This window comes from Cupressus sempervirens, chromosome 9 (genome assembly GCF_028749045.1).
Source record: "Cupressus sempervirens isolate cs-2001-9-10 chromosome 9, ASM2874904v1, whole genome shotgun sequence".
Classification (NCBI taxonomy): Eukaryota; Viridiplantae; Streptophyta; class Pinopsida; order Cupressales; family Cupressaceae; genus Cupressus; species Cupressus sempervirens.
The window spans coordinates 472,368,342-472,388,385 of record NC_143126.1 but is presented as its reverse complement, the minus strand read 5'-3'; the positions used below and the strand labels follow the sequence as shown (position 1 = coordinate 472,388,385).

Genomic DNA, 20,044 nt, shown 5'->3' with positions numbered 1-20,044 from the left:
CAAGGACATCAAATGTGATTAACCAATTGAAGTCAAATGGAGAAGACTATCAAGAGTAGAGGATAGTGGAGAAGATATTGAGGAGTCTACCTCACAAATATGACCATTTGGTCATGACCATAGAAGAGGCAAAAGACCTCACTGTTTTGACAATGGATGAGTTGATGGGTTCTCTTCAAACCCATGAGTATAGGATCAATAGATCCACATCTTCTTCTACCCAAGACCAAGCTTTCAAGGCTCAGTCAAATCCAAGAGGAAGGGGGAGAGGAAGAAATGGCTTAGGTAGAAACTTCAGAGGTAGAGGCCGAGGTAATGGAGGACAAAGAAATGCTGCAGTAGAGAGCTCAGGAAGAGCAGATGGAGCAAGTAGCTCACAAAATACTTCAAGAGGAGGTAAGAAAAACTACAACTCAAATAATAGTAATGTAGAATGCTACTACTATCATAAATATGGGCATTATGCAAATGAGTGTTGCAAGAAGAAAAATGATCAGTCAGGACAAGCAAATGTGGCTGATGTGAATATGGGAAGTGGACCCAATGTTGTTACCTTCATCATGTGTAATGTTGGTGAAGAAGGAAGCCCTAAGGTTTGGTACCTTGACAGTGGATGTAGCAACCACATGAGTGGTAATGAAACCTTGTTTTCATTCACTGACAAGAGTTTCAAATCATAAATTGAGATGACTAACAATGGAACCCTACCAGTTGTGGGCAAAGGATCTATTATGGTCCGCACCAAGAAATGTGAGAAAAGAGAAATACAAAATGTGTATTTTTCTCGTGGTATGAAGCAAAATTTGATGAGCATTGGTTAGCTAATTCAAAATGGATAAAAAGTGCTGATGGAGAATGACATGTGTGTCATTCAAAAAAAGGATGGGAGTAAGAACTTACTTGCAGCAGTTCAAATGACAAAGAACAGAATGTTTCCCTTGAGGATAGAGACATGTTTCTCATCTCAAATTTTTTCTACACCTCACACACAATCAGCTCTAAGGAGTGTAATTGAAGACCCCTCATGGCTATGGCACCTTAGCTATGGTCATCTTGGCTATGCTGGTTTAAATTTATTGTCAAATAAAAGAATGGTAGAAGGTTTTCCACATGTAGAAAATTCATGTGACAAGTGTGAGGCCTATATTTTGGGTAAGAAACATAGGCTTCCCTTTAATTTTGAAAATTCTAGGAGGGCTAGATATCCACTAGAATTAGTGCATACTGACCTAGTTGGTCCTATGCAAGTTACTTCCATTGGGGGGAGTACTTATTTCATGATATTCATTGATGATTTCAGTCGTAGGACATGGGTGTATTTCTTAAAGAATAAAAAAGTATTTAATAAATTTGTAGAATTTAAAGCTCAGGCTGAAAGAGAATGTGGACACTATATCAAGGTCCTAAGATCAAATAGAGGAGGGGAGTATACCTCGAATTCTTTTGTAAATTTTTGTAGGAAACATGGCATAAAGAAAGAGCTCACAACCAGCTATACACCATAGCAGAATGGAGTGGCTGAAAGAAAGAATAGGACCATTGTTGAAATGGCAAGGAGCATGATGAAAGAGAAGGTCTCCCAACTAAATTTTGGGGAGAGGTTGTGGCAACAACAGTTTACCTAATTAATAGGTGTCCTAAAAAGGTAGTCCATGACAAAATTCAAATGGAAGCTTGGTCACCTATAAGATGGACAGTTGAACACTTAAGGGTATTTGGATGTGTTGCATATGCACATGTGCCTAAAGAGTAAAGGAAAAAATTTGATGACAAAGGTGTGAAATGCATTTTCATAGGGTACAACCCAGAATCAAAGGCATATAGATTGTATGACCCATTGAACAACAAGATGATGCTTTCAAGAGATGTGGAATTTCTTGAAAATTAGTCTTGGTATGGACAAATTGATGAGTCACCGAGCACTTTAAGTAAAGTGCTAATTATGAGTGAAGAAGATGCTGATGAACAGCAAGAAGAAGGAGTAAATAGAAGAAAAGGCAAGCAAATTCAGACATTGCCAAGCTCCTCTAGGCATGATCGAGTGTCAGTGTCGAGTACCAGTGAAGACCGAGCTAGTTGGCAATGTAGTAGCAATGAAGATTCTAATCCCACACTCTCCTCCCTATTACCAAGAAAGACCAAGAGTCTTAGGGAGATATACCAAGATGAAAGGTATGAAGATTATGATGAGAGTGTTAATTTTGCATTATTTTCTCATAGTGATCCAATATATTTCGAGGAGGCTATTAAGGAGAAGAAATGGTGCAATGCCATGGATGAGGAAATAGATGCCATAGATAGGAATGAGACATGGGAGCTAACTAAATTGCCTCCAAAGAAGCATGTGATTGGAGTGAAATGGGTCTATAAGACCAAATGCAATGCTGAAGGTAAGATTGATAGGCATAAGGCAAGGCTGGTAGTCAAGGGCTACAAATAGTAGTATGGAAGAGACTATGATGATACCTATGCCCCTATTGCAAGAATGGAAACCATGTCTGTTGTCATAGAAATTGCAACTTAGCACAAGTGGAAGGTGTTTCAAATGGATGTGAAGTCTACCTTCCTTAATGGTTTGTTAAAAGAAGAAGTGTATGTGGAGCAGCCACCTGGTTATGAAGTTGCAAGTAAAGAACATAAAGTATATAGATTGAAGAGAGCTCTCTGTGGGCTCAAGCAAGCTCCACGGGCATGGTATAGTAGGATTGACTCATATTTGATGAGCAATGGCTTTAGTAAAAGTAATGGTGAGGCCAATCTTTACATCAAGGCAGTAGATGGTAATGAATTGATTGTTGTCTTGTATGTAGATGATTTAATTTTTACTAGTAATGATAAGACTCTAGTTGGTGAGTTCAAAGAGGCCATGAAAAGTGAATTTGAGATGACAGACCTAGGTCTCTTGAATTACTTTCTAGGCATAAAAGTAAAATAAATGCATGATGGCATTTTCATCTCTCAAGAAAAGTTTGCAAGGCAGATCTTGGAGAGATTTAAAATGAAAAATAGTAAGGTAGCCCCCACACCAACAGCAATAGGTTTGAAGTTGAGCAAGAAAGACTCTAGCAAGAGAGTGGATCCAACACTATACAAGAGTATGGTTTGAAGTCTAATGTATTTGACTGCAACTCGGCCAGACCTATTGCATGTAGTGAGTTTGATTTCCAGATTTATGGAAACACCAAAGGATTCCCATTGGCAAGTGGGAAAAAGGATCCTAAGGTATGTGAAAGGTACCAAGGGATTTGGGATTTTATATACTGCAAATGATGATTTCAAGTTGGTTGGTTACACTGATAGTGATTGGGCTGGAAGTTTAGATGATAGGAAGAGCACTTCCGGATACATGTTTCATATGGGATCGGGTGTAATTTCATGGGCATCCAAGAAGCAACCTATTGTTGCTCAATCTATAGCAGAGGCTGAATACAATGCAGCAAATGCAGCAGCATGTCAAGCAATTTGGCTAAGGAGGATATTGACAGATTTGAATGAAAGGCAAGAGGATGGAACCACAATTTATTGTGACATCTCATCAATTGCATTGTCTAAGAATTCAGTCTTCCATGGGAGAAGCAAACATATAGAGACCAGATATCACTTCATCAAAGAGCTGGTGGAGAATGGGGATATCAAGATAGAATTTTGCAAGTCAGAGCAGCAGCTAGCATATATTTTCACCAAGCCATTAGGCATTGGAACTTTTATGCACCTAAGACAGAGTCTTGGTGTAATTGATGTGGATCATCTGTGATCCTTGTTTTTTTTGGCTTGGGACAAAGGGGGAGTGTTGAAAAACTTAATGCAGTGTTGACGTTTGCCCCTAGAGCCAAACGCCCACCTACCAACTGACGACTCAGAACAGATAGAAAACATGAATGCGGTAGGTGAGATTTTTGAATTTGGAAATGAGAGGAAAAAATGTTTTAGGTCAGAAGACAAAAGGAATGTTTCTACATTCATTCATTCATAAGTAAAGAGACAAAAAAAGTGCAGATCAAGTAGATCAGATCAGAAGTTGCAGAGAAGAGCAGTGAAAGAAGATCAGCAGATCTAGTCGTCAGAGTGCAGAGAAAGAAGTTTTTTATTTCGTGCCTACATTTGCATGTCTTCTCTCTGATCATTCTATAAGTTTATTGTTCATTGGATTCGACCTGTGAAGCAGTGATTGCTCCAGGCATTATTTCTATGCAGCCATTAGAGCTGCAAGTTTAAAGTTTTAAGTATTGAAGTCGTTTGAAGTTTTAGGGTAAATTTAGGGTTTTCTGGTTGAAGTCGAATGCTCTCAGATCTTGTATTGTTTTAAATCAAAGTTAAATACTAAGCAAGCAGGCATACTCGAATCTATTATTCTTCCTCTCTACATTGCATTTGAGAAGATCGTTGTTGAATATTTTTAGTTCTGAGTCTCTAGTTTTTAATTGTGAAAAAGTTCACGTGATATCCTGGTCGCTCGGCTTGGTCCCTATTTCTCCACAGTGGAAGCCGAGCTCACTCGGTACCTTCCCTTGCTGAGCTCACTTAGAACCTTTTGCCTGTCACTCAACATATTAATGTGCTGAGCAAGTGCTGAGTAATTTTTGGCACTCAGCACCTTCCTTTGCCGAGCACTTTTCTTCAAGTGCCGAGTAAAACTGGCACTCGGTAGCTTCATGTGCCGAGCAATTTTTAAGTGCTAGATAAAATTTATTTTAGGTTTAGGGTTAAGTTGTGAGTTGATTTTAATCTATATTTCTCACACCACCAACGTATTCATCAACTCCAACGCAACATTGCCCAATGATTATGGTTCTTCATACCCTACACCCACAAAGAAGGATTGCGAGAAGGCATGTCTCTGCAATTGCTCCTACACAGCTTATGTTTTCGATTTACCTTCAAGGCCCTACCACATCTGGTCTGAAACTCTGCTAGGCTTGCGTAACGCTACATTAGAAAGCAATTCAAATGTCTTCATTCAAATAACAACCTATGTCTTTCCAAATTTTGAGCCACTATCACCCTCCAAATTCAAAGCTATCCTCCTTCTTGTGCTATGTATTCTTGCTTCTCTCGTCATTTTGTGGGGTATCTTTCCATTTTTTATGTGGAGGATGCGACAAGATCGGCTATGATCTATTGAACTTTATGAAGATTCTTCTGACTCTTTTCTTAGAATGTTGAGTTACAAGGAGTTGAAGATCGCAACTAGGAATTTCAGGTGTAAGTTGGGGAGCAGAGAATTTGGCTTAGTTTTTAAAGCATCTCTACCACATGGTACTCTTATGGCTCTAAAGAAATTGGAGTCCAGTTCGACCCAAGATGATAAGCAGTTTCGAGTGGAAATTACGACCCGTTTGGTTGCATGAATAGGAATAGGGCAATAGGGTAATAGGAATAGGAATAGGGGAATAAAAAGAGCTATTCTAGAATAGAAAATGGGGGGTATTCCTATCCTCTGTTTGGTTCAACCAAAATTTGATGGAGAATTCGCAGACCCAAAAATTTATGTTTTCTAAAATAAATAAAACTAAAATAGGAATACGTATTCCAATTTTACCTATTTGGGTGGAAGTGCAAAACCTTATTTTTGGACCAAAATTGGAATACATATTCCTATTTTATTTTGTATTGCAATTCCGATTTGGTGCATCCAAATGAAGAATTCAAAATTTTAAGAATTTACATATGCATATTACGCTTGTATACAACAAGGGAATTAGTAAGGCTTCGAGGGTTTTGCACCAAAGGACTGAGACGGTTACTAGTTTATGATTACATGCCCAATGGTTTCCTAAGTTCTCCTCTTCCCTCATGAAAGGAAGGTACTTGACTGGAAGACCTAGTTCCAGATCGTTCTAGGGACTACCAGAGCTTTATTTTACCTCCATGATGAATGCAAAGATTGCATCATTCATGGCGATGTGAAACCCGAGAACATTATGCTCGATGCTGATTTTTCACCCAAGCTGGCTGATTTTGGGATGGCAAAGCTTATGAGTAGAGATTTCAGCTGCATTCTATCCACGAGGGGAACGAGAGACGATTTGGCTCAAGAATGGATTTCGGGACTTCCCATCACTCCCAAAGTTGATGCGTATAGTTTTGGTATGACTCTCTTAGAACTCATTTCTGAGCAAAGAACTCTTGATTTCAAGGTAGAAGATTCAAGTACGTATTACTTTCCACTATGGGCTACAGCCCAGATATGTCGTGGGAACACCATTAATATTATAGAGAAGGGTGTTGCAGAGGAGAGAGATATTGAAGAGGTGAAAAAAAAAATTCTCGTGGCATTACTATGTATTCATGATACAGATGTCACTATGAGGCCAAGTATGGGACAAGTCGTGTTGATGCTCAAAGGGAAGGTCGAGCCTAGAACTTTTGTTATCATGGACAAGCAAGCAAATTCAAGTGACAATGATACTGTAATAGTGATTGCAAAGGCAATGGCAATGTGGTTGAGTTATATTAATATGTAAGTGTAGAATGTATCTGAAAATGAAGTGGGAATTGAGATACAAGCTAAGCTTCGAGTATAAATGTAGAAAGTAGGAAAAGAAAGGATGTAAGAATTTATGTAAAAGTTAGATTGTTAATGTAACTTTAAAGTTTTAAAAAGGAAATGGTTTTTAATTTTGACCTATATATATCGTATCTTATTTCTTATATAATCTAACTTTTTAACCTCTTTTCCAAGGACACATGGGTTTCCTATCACTGTGCATATTCAAGATGTACCTATAGCCATAAAATATATGATAACATATAAATTTAAATTATTTGTAATTTTTTTGTTTTAAAAGTGATTTCGTTAAAAATATAATATTATATATATATATAAACTTTTTATATTATATAGATAGTCATAAAGTAGATATTGCTTAGTGGAATGATTATTTTCTTCTCACTTGATTTCTTTTTCCATTCAAGGTGGGTTTTATCTAAGGGTATATGTTGATATAGATTTGTGCATCTTTGGGCAAGTAAATTGTATGTGTTAAATTATTAAAATTTATTAGTTTTTTCTTTCCATGTGAATAGATATATGATATGCTGACATCACCACTAAAGGGTAGCGAATGGCTTAATCATCCTATTTATATATTAAGTAATATGGCATTGGGTTTAAATAAAACATATCTAAAAAAAATCCAAGATTTCCTAATGATTGTACTTCCATTTTTATGGTTAGATTATTAAATAATTTAGTCTCTTGTGATTTTTTTGTTACACTTATTTTTATGATAATTGCTATTCAAGAAGAAGATAGAATGAGAAATGTGTATATGTTGACTATTTAGAAAGGGAAACAAAGGTTAGGAAGAAACATTATGTGTCTATATTATCTAATTTAGATTTTCTTTATACAAAAGTTGTACATGGGTGAAGGAGATGAGGTTCAAATAATAAATTAATGAGTTATATAGATTGCTTTTCCTTCCAGATTCATTCATATGCAAGATTAAAGAAATGGTATGCCACCATGCACTTGTTTAACAATTTATTATATTTAGTAAAGTTTCCAAGACATATTGATGATGATTGTTTCATATAAATATTTTTTATAGATCAATATCTTGCAACTAAAATTATAGAAAATAGTGACTATCTTTGTGGACTTTACCTTGATCTAAGAGAGAATATTGAAGTACATATAGATTTGAGTGATTTCAAGTTGAATCACAACTCAACTCCAACACTCAATGAGTGGTGGAAAGTTGGGTTCCACTAAACTAGGTTGATGTGCCAAAATGGAATGGATACAACTTATATAAAACTACTAAATGATGACAACTTTTGTATACAAGTGGCATATAGTCATGGATAACTAAATAGGTTCAATAAGACTTAATGTATAAAAAATAAATATATACACAAAAACCCCTCCTTAAGTATAACTTAGGAGGATAAGGTAACAAATAAGTCTTAGCTACTATCCTAGTGAGGTACCCTCACACAATGAAATCTCTCATGATAAGAGAAAGATATAACACCTAGTGAAAAAAACTATCCTCCAAAAATGAGGTAAAAAGTGAAGAAGGGCCTTTGAGGCCCCAACAAAGAATGAGAGTGATGCAGACAAACTTTCCTGATAATGACTATTATCAATTAAATTCTATGGATTATGGGGACTAGAATCAAGAACTCAAGAGATTACATCAAGTTAAAAGTTCATATGTTGTGTAGAACCAAAATCTATAATCTTTTGAGAAAATAAGACTCTTCCTTTCAATTTCTCTCAAGACTTGAAGAAGATGCTTTAACAAAACTATTTACCAAAATATTATATGTTTTTAATAGAAAATTGAAGTGCTTAAAATTTTTTTATGCACTAATATTCTCCATGATCAATTTTATAACAAAAGGAATATTTAACTTTCTTAGTAATTGATTTACTCTTTTGATATGAGCTATCCTTTTAAAGGATGATTGTTTAGTATAAATTATTTTTCAATTAATTATATTCTAATGATTTTGTAGGAATTAAATGCTTCCTATATGGGGATATGTTCAAGAAATAGGTCAGTTTGTTTAGACTAAAATTATTACAAATAGTGAATAGATTTGTATATTTTACCAACATCTAAGAGAGAATATTAAAGCACAATAGAAAAATGAAAGGCCAAATTTAAACATTAATTCATTGGAGAAGAAATATACATATAGATGTGAGCAAATAATTTAAATCATATTTCAAATTCAATGCTCAAAGAGTGGTGAAAACTGAATTCCATTAGAAAAAAATGGATTAAGGTAAAAGTAGATTTTGAGGTGACTCGAGACCCCATACAAGTAGATTTTATCAAGGATCTAGAACCCCAAAAATGGAACACTACTATACAAAATACACAATAAAGGTAAGTATAAGAAGAAAGACAAGAGACCTATCACCTAAAAGGCATTGACAAAATTGAAAATTGCTCCTCTAGGAAAATCCAATGCACAAGATTGGTTTAACACATAACCTATCTCTATAGACTAGAGACCACCAAATTTTTGAAGCTCCCCAAAAAAAAGTTACAAAGAGTACGAGGCTTCTTGAGCCATTTGACCAAACTAATGAAATCTCCCAAACATTTGCCATTGGCATACCCAATTTCTAGCCAGCGATTGGAAAATCCAAAAATTTACCAGCAACTGAAACTACAAACATGTAGCCCTCTAAAAGGGCCCTTTCAAGAAATAAACTTCCTTCTAATCAACACACATAATAAAAGGATCCACATCAATGTTACACCAGCCCAAATGAAAAATATGAGGCTAGGCCTGAAGATCAATAATTGAATAACAACCAACTACAAAAACCAAAAGCAACTAAAACTTCTCCCTACCACAAGAGCCACATCAATAAGGGTGGTAGAGAGAAGGGCCAAAGTCAAGAAGCTTCTAGAATTAGGTTGATGTGTTGAAATAAAGTTGGATAAACCTTTTATAAAACTATTAAATGATGATATCTTGTGTAGATAAATTGCATATAATCATGGAAAACTAATTACACGTTACACAACTCAATTTAAATAAATTATATATATATATATATATATATATATATATATATATATATATATATATATATATATACACTAACACCCCTCTTTAAGTATAGCGTAGGAGGATAGGAAAACAAATGAGTCTCATCTACTAGCCTAGTAAGGCACCCATTTACAATGAGATCTCTCTTAATAAGAGATAGATAGAGAACCCACAAGAAAACACTATCCTCAAAAAATGAGATAAGAAGTAAAGAAGCTTATGAAGCCACCCAAATAATGATGATGTTTTTGAAATAAAAGTAGGTGAAACAAGGGGGCTAGCCCATTACATACAAGCTAGTCAACTACTAGTGGAAAACCATCAGAAAAGAAAACTAACCCCTAAGGTTTTTTAAAACAAAAACTAAATTTCATACTATAATTAAAAGAGTAACTATATGCTTTAAACAAAACGCATGTTAAAAAACTTAAGTCACTAAACAAAAACAAAGGCATGACTACCTTACAACCAAAAAATTCTATAAACCAGCAGATTCATAGCATGACAAATTAAAAAGGGGGGATCCCTTAAGATTTCTTGGCCTCTTTCTTCCCTAGGAGGACATTCTCCCAGTCTTCTACTAGGAAGTCAAAAAGCAACTTAGAGTCCTCCTTGGATAGGTCCTCATCAGCCTCCTTCAACAGGCATAGAGTGTTAGCCACCACATGGGTAACTTTAACTGTGAACTTGGTTAATAGTCCCATTCTCTCCTCCAATGCTTGGATTCTCTCCTACACCTCATTACCAGCCTTATGCGGCTTGCCCAGATGGACATCCATACCAGCTTGAGTATCTTGCACAACTAGAGGGTTAGTAGCCTTTATGGAACTTGCCTTTATAGGGGAGGAGATCATAGTAGGACAAGCCATCATGTCCACCATATCAGGGAACTAATGTTTTGTTAGGTCCACACACCCTAGCACAATTGTTGCTGAGACATGCGACACCCCTTTATTCTCCTTTCCATCTCCCAAATCTGACCTAGAGGAAACATAAATCTCCTCGTCAACCTCCTCTAGACCTTCCACTCCAAAGTTAACAATTTTTTCCTTCATTCTTCTTTTGGGGCTGCCCAATTCCTCAAAATCTGACTCCTCCTCCTATGAGGCTCCCTCCCTCAACTTCCTCTTAGCCTTGGATTTAGCCAATCTCCTTGACCTCCTCCTTCCCCCTCTCCCCTCTTCCTTTGACTCTGCTAGCATCTTCTCCTTCTCTTTATCCCACCTTCCTTTTTTCTCCCTGGGGGAGGGATTCACTAGGGACCCATTGGGAGAGGCCTATGGGGTAGGCACTCTAGGTCCTGTGATCCGAAGGGGGACCATTTGGGGTTGGGGATTCAAGTGAATAGGAGTATCAATTTCCACAATCCTAGGGGGGACCAAGGCTAGGTGAAATTGATATAGCCTAAAAATTAGACCCTAGTGTAAAATAGTAAAATTAACCGCCCTTCTCATTTTATCTTTCACATCAATGACAGTATCCTCAAGATTATGCAGCAAGAAGAAAGAGAGTGAAATAAAATCATGGTGATGAAAATGATTAAGAAGGGGAAAGTGGTAGTAGTAGCAAATTCCATAACTTCCTTCCAAGGTAAGATATTTCATTAGAAGTAGACAAACCTCATTCCACAGGTCAAGGAGTTTCTCCCTCACGAAACCTCCTCTATGTCGAATCAGTTCCTCCCCCTCCACAAAGAAACATTGCAGGCTCATTTCATCAGTCACCCTCATCACCTTCTACCATTTCCTACCCTTCATTACCAAACTCATTTCTATATAGCAATCACCTCCTCCAAAACATGGAATGAGATACCATTTATTGTCACTCTACAATTATCCCATGAGTTAACAAACTACATAGAGAAATTCTTGTCGTGACCATTAAGAGCATCCATGAACAAGACAAAATCACCCTCCTTCAGTAAGTACCACACCGGGGGCTTCCTCACATTATCATCTATCATAGCCAGTTCTATGCACATCAAATCACCTCCCATATCTACATTTTTTTCCCCTCCTTTATCTCTCTTTAGAGCCTAGATATAGTTTCTAAAAAATACTTCACACTTAGGAAGAAAAACCCATATGCAAAGATGATAATCACAATTATTAGTAATAATGAAGCTTGATAATGACTACCATCTATTAAATTGTGTAAATTATGAGGATTAGAATTAGGGTATAAAGAGTTCACATCAAGTTGAGAGCCCATATGGTCTATAGAACTAGAATCTATAATAACTTTGGAAACTAAGACCATGCCTTTCAATTTCTCTTTGTCCTTAGTGATTTCTTGATTTGAATAAGGTTCTTTAATGAAACTAGTATCTCAATATTTTTCTTTCTTAGTAGAAAACTAAGGTATTTAATTTGCTTTTAATGCATTGTTGCTCTTTACGACCAATTTTATTAAGAAAGAAACATTCTAATTAATCTTCTTGATAATGACTATCATCTATTAAATTGTGTAAATTATGAGGATTAGAATTAGGATATAGAGAGTTCACATCAAGTTGAGAGCCCATATGGTCTATAGAACTAGAATCTATAATCACTTTAGAAACTAAGACCATGCCTTTCAATTTCTCTTTATCCCTACTGATTTCCTAATTTGAATAAGATTCTTTAACGAAACTAGTATCTCAATATTAGTATTTTTAGCAAAAAACAAAGGTGTTTAATTTTTTTTTTAATGCATTGATGTTCTTTACGACCAATTTTATTAAGAAAGAAATATTTAAATCTCTTCCTAACTGATTTTTGAATTTATCAATTTGTCTTCTTTATTCCCTTCTTCACTTTTGTTATTTTTTTCTCATTCAATATTTTGATGATTTTTAGTTAGGGATTGGGAGTTTAATGAGGAGATAGAATTGGAGGCTAGTGAGCATGAAGAAAATAAAAAAAAAGAAAAGGATGGAGGAGGAGGAGGATTCAAGGTGGGGATGGGGATTGAGGAAACTAGCTCGACATTGAAAGCAATTAGAACCAATAAGAATAAGGAAAAGAAGGTTAGCTAGGACAAAACCCATGTGTTAGCTAGTTTCACTATGAATGTGGTGGACTTCACTTCTAGTGTTATCCCTTACCCAAGAAAGCACAAAGATGATTTTTTGATGTTGGATACTTCCCTTGTCTGTGTGGAAAAGAACAATAGGAAAATGGTTTCCACTAAGCCTATGGTGCTGCATGTATAGATGATGGAGGCTAGGAAAGGTGAATGTGTTGGTTGCTAGGATTTTTCTAGAAATGTGAAGGATATCAAATAGGAGTTGATGACCCTCATAGAAAATTTTGAGGCATTAGATGAGAGGTTGATTATTCTCTCCAATTTTTCTCTTAAGGTTAGTCATCTTTTTGTTATGCTCCAGCTCTTACAATAGGAGAATGAGGGGGTCAAGCTTAGAGTGGAGGACTCCACCAAGCTCTATGATTTCCTAGCGAACAACTATGCCAAAGTCTTGCCAGCCAAAAGGGAAGGATAAGGCCACTGTTTAGAGCTGATGACTTTTTAAACCTTTTCATGTAGATAATATGCTACTAGTTATGTCCAACTTTTACTTTTATGATTTGGTTGTTAGGCCTAAAGACTGTTTAGCTATATTGTTTAAAATTTGCAGTAAATATGCTTCTAGTAGCATAGGTATAATAGTTTTTATCTTTTAGAATTTTTTTATTCAACATAGTAGATATTTTGTTACTTTTATTTTGGCTATTCTATCTACTAACAATTTTATTTATATTACTAGTGGATATGGAATTATGTATGTTAGCACCTAGATTAAGTTGAATGGATGGGATACTATGTTTTTTGATGTTAAGGGTAGGGTGGTTTATTGGTCGTATTTTTTTGTTATCGTATTGTTAATAGGTTAACCATGGTTATGTAATGAAGACCAACACCCTTTTTTGGCTACTATTAAAATCAATAATATTTTGATGATTTTCAATTATTGTGATTAGCACTTGCACCATAGTAGACTTTATATTAGCTATGTGAATTAGCTTTTCTTGTTTTCTTGTAAGATTAGTAATAAAAATTTTGCCCAGGCATATGAGATACCAAGGGATCTTTTAGTACAATAGAAGATGGAGACAAGCATGAAAAATACAGAAGCTGGTTTTAATGTTTATAAAGGATTAATTGATCCTCTTTCTCATAAAGTCAAGAAACTTTTAATTATGAATTCAAAGATTTAAATTTAGTGAAGGTTTCCTTTAATGTTAAACAAGTAGAAGGAATAAACCTCGGAATTTTTTTTCTAACTTAAGACCTCTTAGTTCAACTCTTCCAAATAGTGTTTTTAGATCTTGCCAAACTTCAATAGGTATTTTCAAGTTCCATACAAGAAACACTATTCAAAATCTAGGTTTAAGAATATAAATCCAAATGCTTGGTCATACTTATTGAAAAAAAATCTTTGTTTCTATCTATATTTGGTTCTTTTTATTTTCCCTTTATTACTCTAAAGAAGCCTCCTTTCCTCAAGTAAAATAATTACTTTTAACTTACAATTATGATAATTGAAATGAGTTAGGGGTTGTATAGTCACATTGGGATCTGTGTTTCTATAATTAGATTATTTATTAATTGAATGAACAAATGAAGATAAAGCTTCATGAAGAACTATAAAAAATAAAAAATACACAACACTCCTATTATATTTTGCCCCTTTTTTTCAAACCTTTATTGGTTTTCTTTATAATTTCATAGTCAGCATTGAATCTCTTTGTGGAGTTGTTTATTTAAGGACCGAAAAGTTGCTTGAAATTTTTAAGGGCCTAGCTTTTCTTTATTTGGTTTTTTGCTAAGGGTTTGGGTAGATGGCTCATGAGAGCTTCATTGATATATTCATAAGTGGATTTTTAATATTCAAAACTAGTTTTACCCAGTTTAATTCTTATAGAGTTGGGAGGTCAATCCCTAATATGTTGGTATGTGTGGTGTTATTGTTGTCTAGATTAAGGACAAAGTGTGAAAGATGAATTGATAAAATTGGAGAAGTGTAATTCAGAATTTTACAATGTTTGGAAATGAGAGATGTGAATATTTATCTACATTTGAGAATCTTGATGAAGAATGGAAGCATTTCAAAAAGGAAAATGCAGAATTAAAGGAAAATTTAATATTATTTGGTGAAGTCAAGAAGGAGAATAATGATTTGAGTAAAAACCTAAAAGTTTTGGAAAAAGAAAATTAAGAACTAAAATCAAAGTTTTTAGTTTGTGATGTCATATGCATGATACAACTGATCTATGTCAATTTAACGGAGACAATGTAACCAAAAATATTTTTAGGAAAAGATATTGAATATGACAGTATGGATATGTTTATAGCTAAGGATTTAGTTTTTTATCACAATGATAAAAAAATATTTTATAAATAACATTTCTTGTTACATTATGACAAAAATATTTTAATAGAAGATGGCTAAGAAAAAAGGGTATGGAATGAACGAGCCCATCAATCCCACTTGTAGGCCAAAATATGAAGGTAAATTATTTGGTAAGGGAGATAGAGATGATGTTGCAAGTATGCATTTTTTAGAGAAATCAATTGAAAGAGTTTATTATTCTCATTGTCATAGGGAAGGATAACTAGAAAATAAATGCTTGGATATTTAGCCTTGTGAAATTTGTGGCTTGAAGAGACAATTCAAAGAATCATGTTGGAATAAATAGTGTAGTAGAAACTATACAAAATTTATTTCTTGGTTTTTATGGATGGATTAATCGATCTTATTGGTGCAAAAAAAGATGTTGAAAAGGTTGTACAAAGCTCAATGCTTGCATATCAAAAGTGATAGTGGTGGACCAAGATTATGTTGTTCAAGTAAAGTAGGTGATGAATACTTTTTCTAGTTAGCTCATGGAAGTGTCATGCATCTACTTTGTGTTAGAAAAAGGAAGGGAAGATTGAGTCTTGTGATCTTACTGATAGAGAGAAATATGTGAACATGTAGTTGACTTCTACTAGAAGTAAACTACATGGGTGTAGAAGACTTTAGTGATCAAATTTTGTATTATGATTTGCATTGGTTAGATTTGAGTTCATTGAATTGAATTGAGTCTCAAAATCAAGGGAGAGTATATAGAGAAATGATGCTTGACTCTCAATTCCATCCTCACTACCAAAGTTTTTTTTTTTCCCATTTTTATGCATGATTTAATTTAGATCTATGACTTTTTTGAAGAATATTATTATTTTTATAAAACCTCAATTTGTGGCTCAATAAATAATGCATGATTTGCATGCATAATACATGCATGTCAAGTAAATATTATTAGTGTTGCATTAAAATATATGAAAAAGGGGCTACTATCTCAATAATAATAATGTCTTGTTACTATTTATACAACAATATAAAATATGTAATTGATATGAGTGATTATTAAAAATATATTGTTTGTTTTATTTTCTTGTGAGACCTATTTGTCAGATTCTACATCTAGTAGATATGGCCACTCAACCACCACTCCTATGAATTTTATTATTGATTATCTATGGGATTTAATACTCTTACATAGGTGTTTATTACATTAAGTTTTTTGGTATTATACATTCTATAGGAGCCACATAGACCATGTACTACACAGTCATCTTTGGATAAAGACTATAATTTGTTCTACTCTTTTTCTTTGAACAAAGAAAAGTGAGGTTCTCTAGAGGTCATCACCAAAAAATGTGTGAGCCCTATAAAATTATTGGTTAATGATAAATGGACATATATACTAAAACTTTAATTTTAATTTTGCCATCAATGATATTTTTGCAGACCATTTTCGAAAGAGCATTGAAGATGTCACTATCCAAAACTTTGGTCCCCTCGATAATTTGAAAAGTTATTCCATGTTTACATGATTTGGTAGGAACTAGATAGGTCTACATGATAAGATAAATAGCAAGGACTAGGACTCGATGGGACTTTCTAAGACACCACATTTTGTTTTTCCCCAAAACTCAATAACTATGGGTGAACCCACAATACTAGGTACCACTTTTTTGGTATGAAGGAAATGACAAAATGATGGAAAATTTCCATATTCAATTTCCATATGTTCGTGCGAACTTAGTAGGCATGCTTATGCGAACATCTAAGACTTGTATGTTTGAGGGAACATATTTGGTTTAAATAAGGTATGTTTGCACAAACATCCCTAATTAATATTTTCATGCAAACATATTTTTATGGTGATTTAGATATTAAAACCCCATTTTTCTATTTTTCCTATTCATTTTTACGGTGAGGTGAATTTGATTTGGATGTTGGAGCAAACATATCAGATTGCTGAGTGAGTTGCATCACTTTACGTCATTCTCCTCCAGCATTTGGTCATTTCGCTATTTCAGGTATGTTTATATGTTATTATTTGAATGTTTTTAATATTTGTAATGTTTTCAAAGCATGTTTTCATGTTAATTTTTTTTAAAAATATTATGTTAGTTAATTCTATTAATTTATTGTTTATATTTTTTGTATTTGTTAGTTATATATGAGTGTTATTAGAAACTACATTAGAAATTATTAAAAAACATTAGTGTAGAATATTAGAAAAATATTAATTTAGCATTAGGAAAGAAATTTAGAAAAAAAATTACTATTAAATTAGATAAATATTAGAAAATACTAGAAAAACAATAGTCTACAATATTAGAAAAACATTGGAAAATATTAAAAAAAGTTAATCTAGAATATAAGAAAAATATTACTATAACATTAGGAAACAAATTTAGAAAAATATTAGTTTTATTAGAAAAATATTAGAAAAAAATTACATTTATATTAGAAAAGCGTTAGATAATATTTTTAAAAACATTAGTCTAGATAATATTAGAAGAATATTACAATATGTTAGAAAAAAATTACAAAATATTAAAAACATAATAGTGTAATATATTAGAAAAAACATTAGAAAATATTTTTAAAATTAGTATAACATTAGGAAACAAATTTTGAAAAATATTAGTTTTTTCATAAAAACATTAGAAAAAATGTTACATTTATATTAATAAAGAATTAGAAATTATTAGAAAAACATTACCGTAGAATATTAGAAAAAATACTAAGTTAGCATTAGGAAACAAATTTAGAAAAAAATAGCACTAAATTAGATAAATATTAGAAAATATTAAGAAAAATCTAGAATATTAGAAAAACATTAGAAAATATTTAAAAATGTTAATCTAGAATATCGAAAAAATATTAGTATAATATAAGGAAACAAATTTAGAAAAATATTAGTTTTATTTGAAAAATATTAGAAAAAACATTACATTTATATTAGAAAAAAAACATTAGAAAATATTTTTAAAAATATTAGTCTAGAAAATATTAGAAAAATATTATAATGTATTTGAAAATATTAAAAGAACATTAGTGTAGAATATTAGTAAAATATTACAACATATTGAAAAAATATTAATCTATAATATTAGGAAAATACTAGTATATAATATTAGGAAACAAATTTAGAAAAATATTAGGAAAAAAATTACATTTAAATATTAGAAAACTATGAGAAAATATATTTAAAAATATTAGTCTAGAAAATACAAAAATAATATCAAAAAAAATTAGAAAAAAGATTAGAAAAAGTATTACAAAATATTACAAAAACATTATAAAATATTTGGAGAAGATTACAAAATATTAGAAAAAATATTAAAAATATATATATTAGAAAAACATTAGAAAAAATAAAAAATATTTATGTAGAAAATTAGAAAATATTAGAACTCTATCTCCAACCCTAACCCTAACCCTAACCCTAACTCAAACTCTAATCTAACCCTAACTCTAAATTCAACCCTAATTTATAACTCTAATTCAAAATATAACCCTAATTTAACCCTAACTTGAAAACTCTAACCCTAATCTAACCCTAGAATCGTAACCATAATTTGACTACATAACCCCAACCTAACCCTACTCGTAACTAAAACCCTAATCTAACTCTAGAAATCAAACCCTAATCTAACCCTAATCTAACACTAACCCTAACTAGAGTTACCCTAATCTAACCCTAGAATCATAACTGTAATCTAACCCTCACTTCAAAACTCTAGTTCCCTAGAATCTAACCCTAACCCTAATCTAACCCTAACTAAAACCCTAATGTTACAATAACCCTAAAATTTAAATCCTAACCAAACTATAATCTAACTCAAACCCTAATCTAAATCAAAACGTAATCAAATTGCAATCTAACTCAAATTGTAACTCAAACCATAACCTAATCCTAACTAAAAATTGAAACCATAATCTAAGTTAAACTCTTATCTAAATCAAACCCTAAGCATGAATCCTAATCTAACTCAAATGCTAATCTATATGAAACCCTAATCAAACCCTATAATGTAACTCAAACCCTAATCTAATCATAACCCTAGAAATCAAACCCTAATAAAACCCTAACTCAAGCCCTAATCTAGTCCCAATTGAAAACTCAAACACTAATCTAAATGAAGTCCTAATCAAACCCTAATCTAACTAAAATCCTAGAAATCAAACTTTAACCAAACCCTAATCTAACTCAAATCCTAATCTAAATCAAACCATAATCATACCCTAATCTAAATCAAACTATAATCAAACCCTAATCTAATCTTGACTAAAAACTCAAATCCTAATCTAACTCAAACCCTAATCTAATTGTAACCCTAGAAATAAAACCCTAACCAAACCCTAATCTAACTCAAACCTTAATCTAAATTAGACCCTAATCTAACTTAAACCCTAATCCTAACTATAACCCTAGAAATCAAACCCTAACCAAACCCTTTCTCAAACCCTAATCTAATCATAACTAAAAACTCAAATTTTGATCTAATCCTAATTGAAAACTCAAACCCTATTCTAATTTAAACCCTAATCTAAATGAAATCCTAATCAAACCCTAATCTAACTATAACCTTAGAAATCAAATTCTAACCAAACCCTAATCTACATCAAACCCTAATCAAATCCTACGTAAAAAAACTCAAACCCTAATCTAATCATAACCTTAGAAATCAAACCCTAACCAAACCCTTATCTAACTCAAATCCTAATTTAAATCAAACCCTAATCTAACTCAAACCCTAATCTAACTATAATCCTAGAAATCAAACCCTAACCAAACCCTAATCTAAATCAAACCCTATTCAAACTCTAACTATAATCTAACTAGATAACCCTAACCTAACCCTAATTATAATTGAAACCCTAATCTAACCCTAACTCTAACTGAAACCCTAATCTTGACTTCAAAATCAAACCCTTAGAATTAAACTCAAACCTTAATATAATTCTAACCAAAAATTGAAACCCTAATCTAACTCAAACCGTAATCTCATCCTAACTTCAAACTCAAACCCTAATCTAACTCAAACTCTAATCTAATCCTAATCTAAATGAAACCCTAATCTAACTCAAATGCTAATGTAATCCTGAATGAAAACTCAAACCCTAATCAAACCCTAAGCTAACTCAAACCCTAACTCTATCTCTAACTCTAGCTATCATCTATGATATATTGATTTGTTA

At 32.9% G+C, this 20,044-nt stretch overlaps 1 pseudogene; it reads left to right on the top strand.

Annotated features, from left to right (window-relative positions):
* Positions 1-5,921: 5,921 nt before the first annotated feature.
* On the top strand, positions 5,922-6,464 carry LOC149539374 (G-type lectin S-receptor-like serine/threonine-protein kinase SD2-2 pseudogene; annotated as a pseudogene).
* The last annotated feature ends 13,580 nt before the right edge of the window (positions 6,465-20,044 follow it).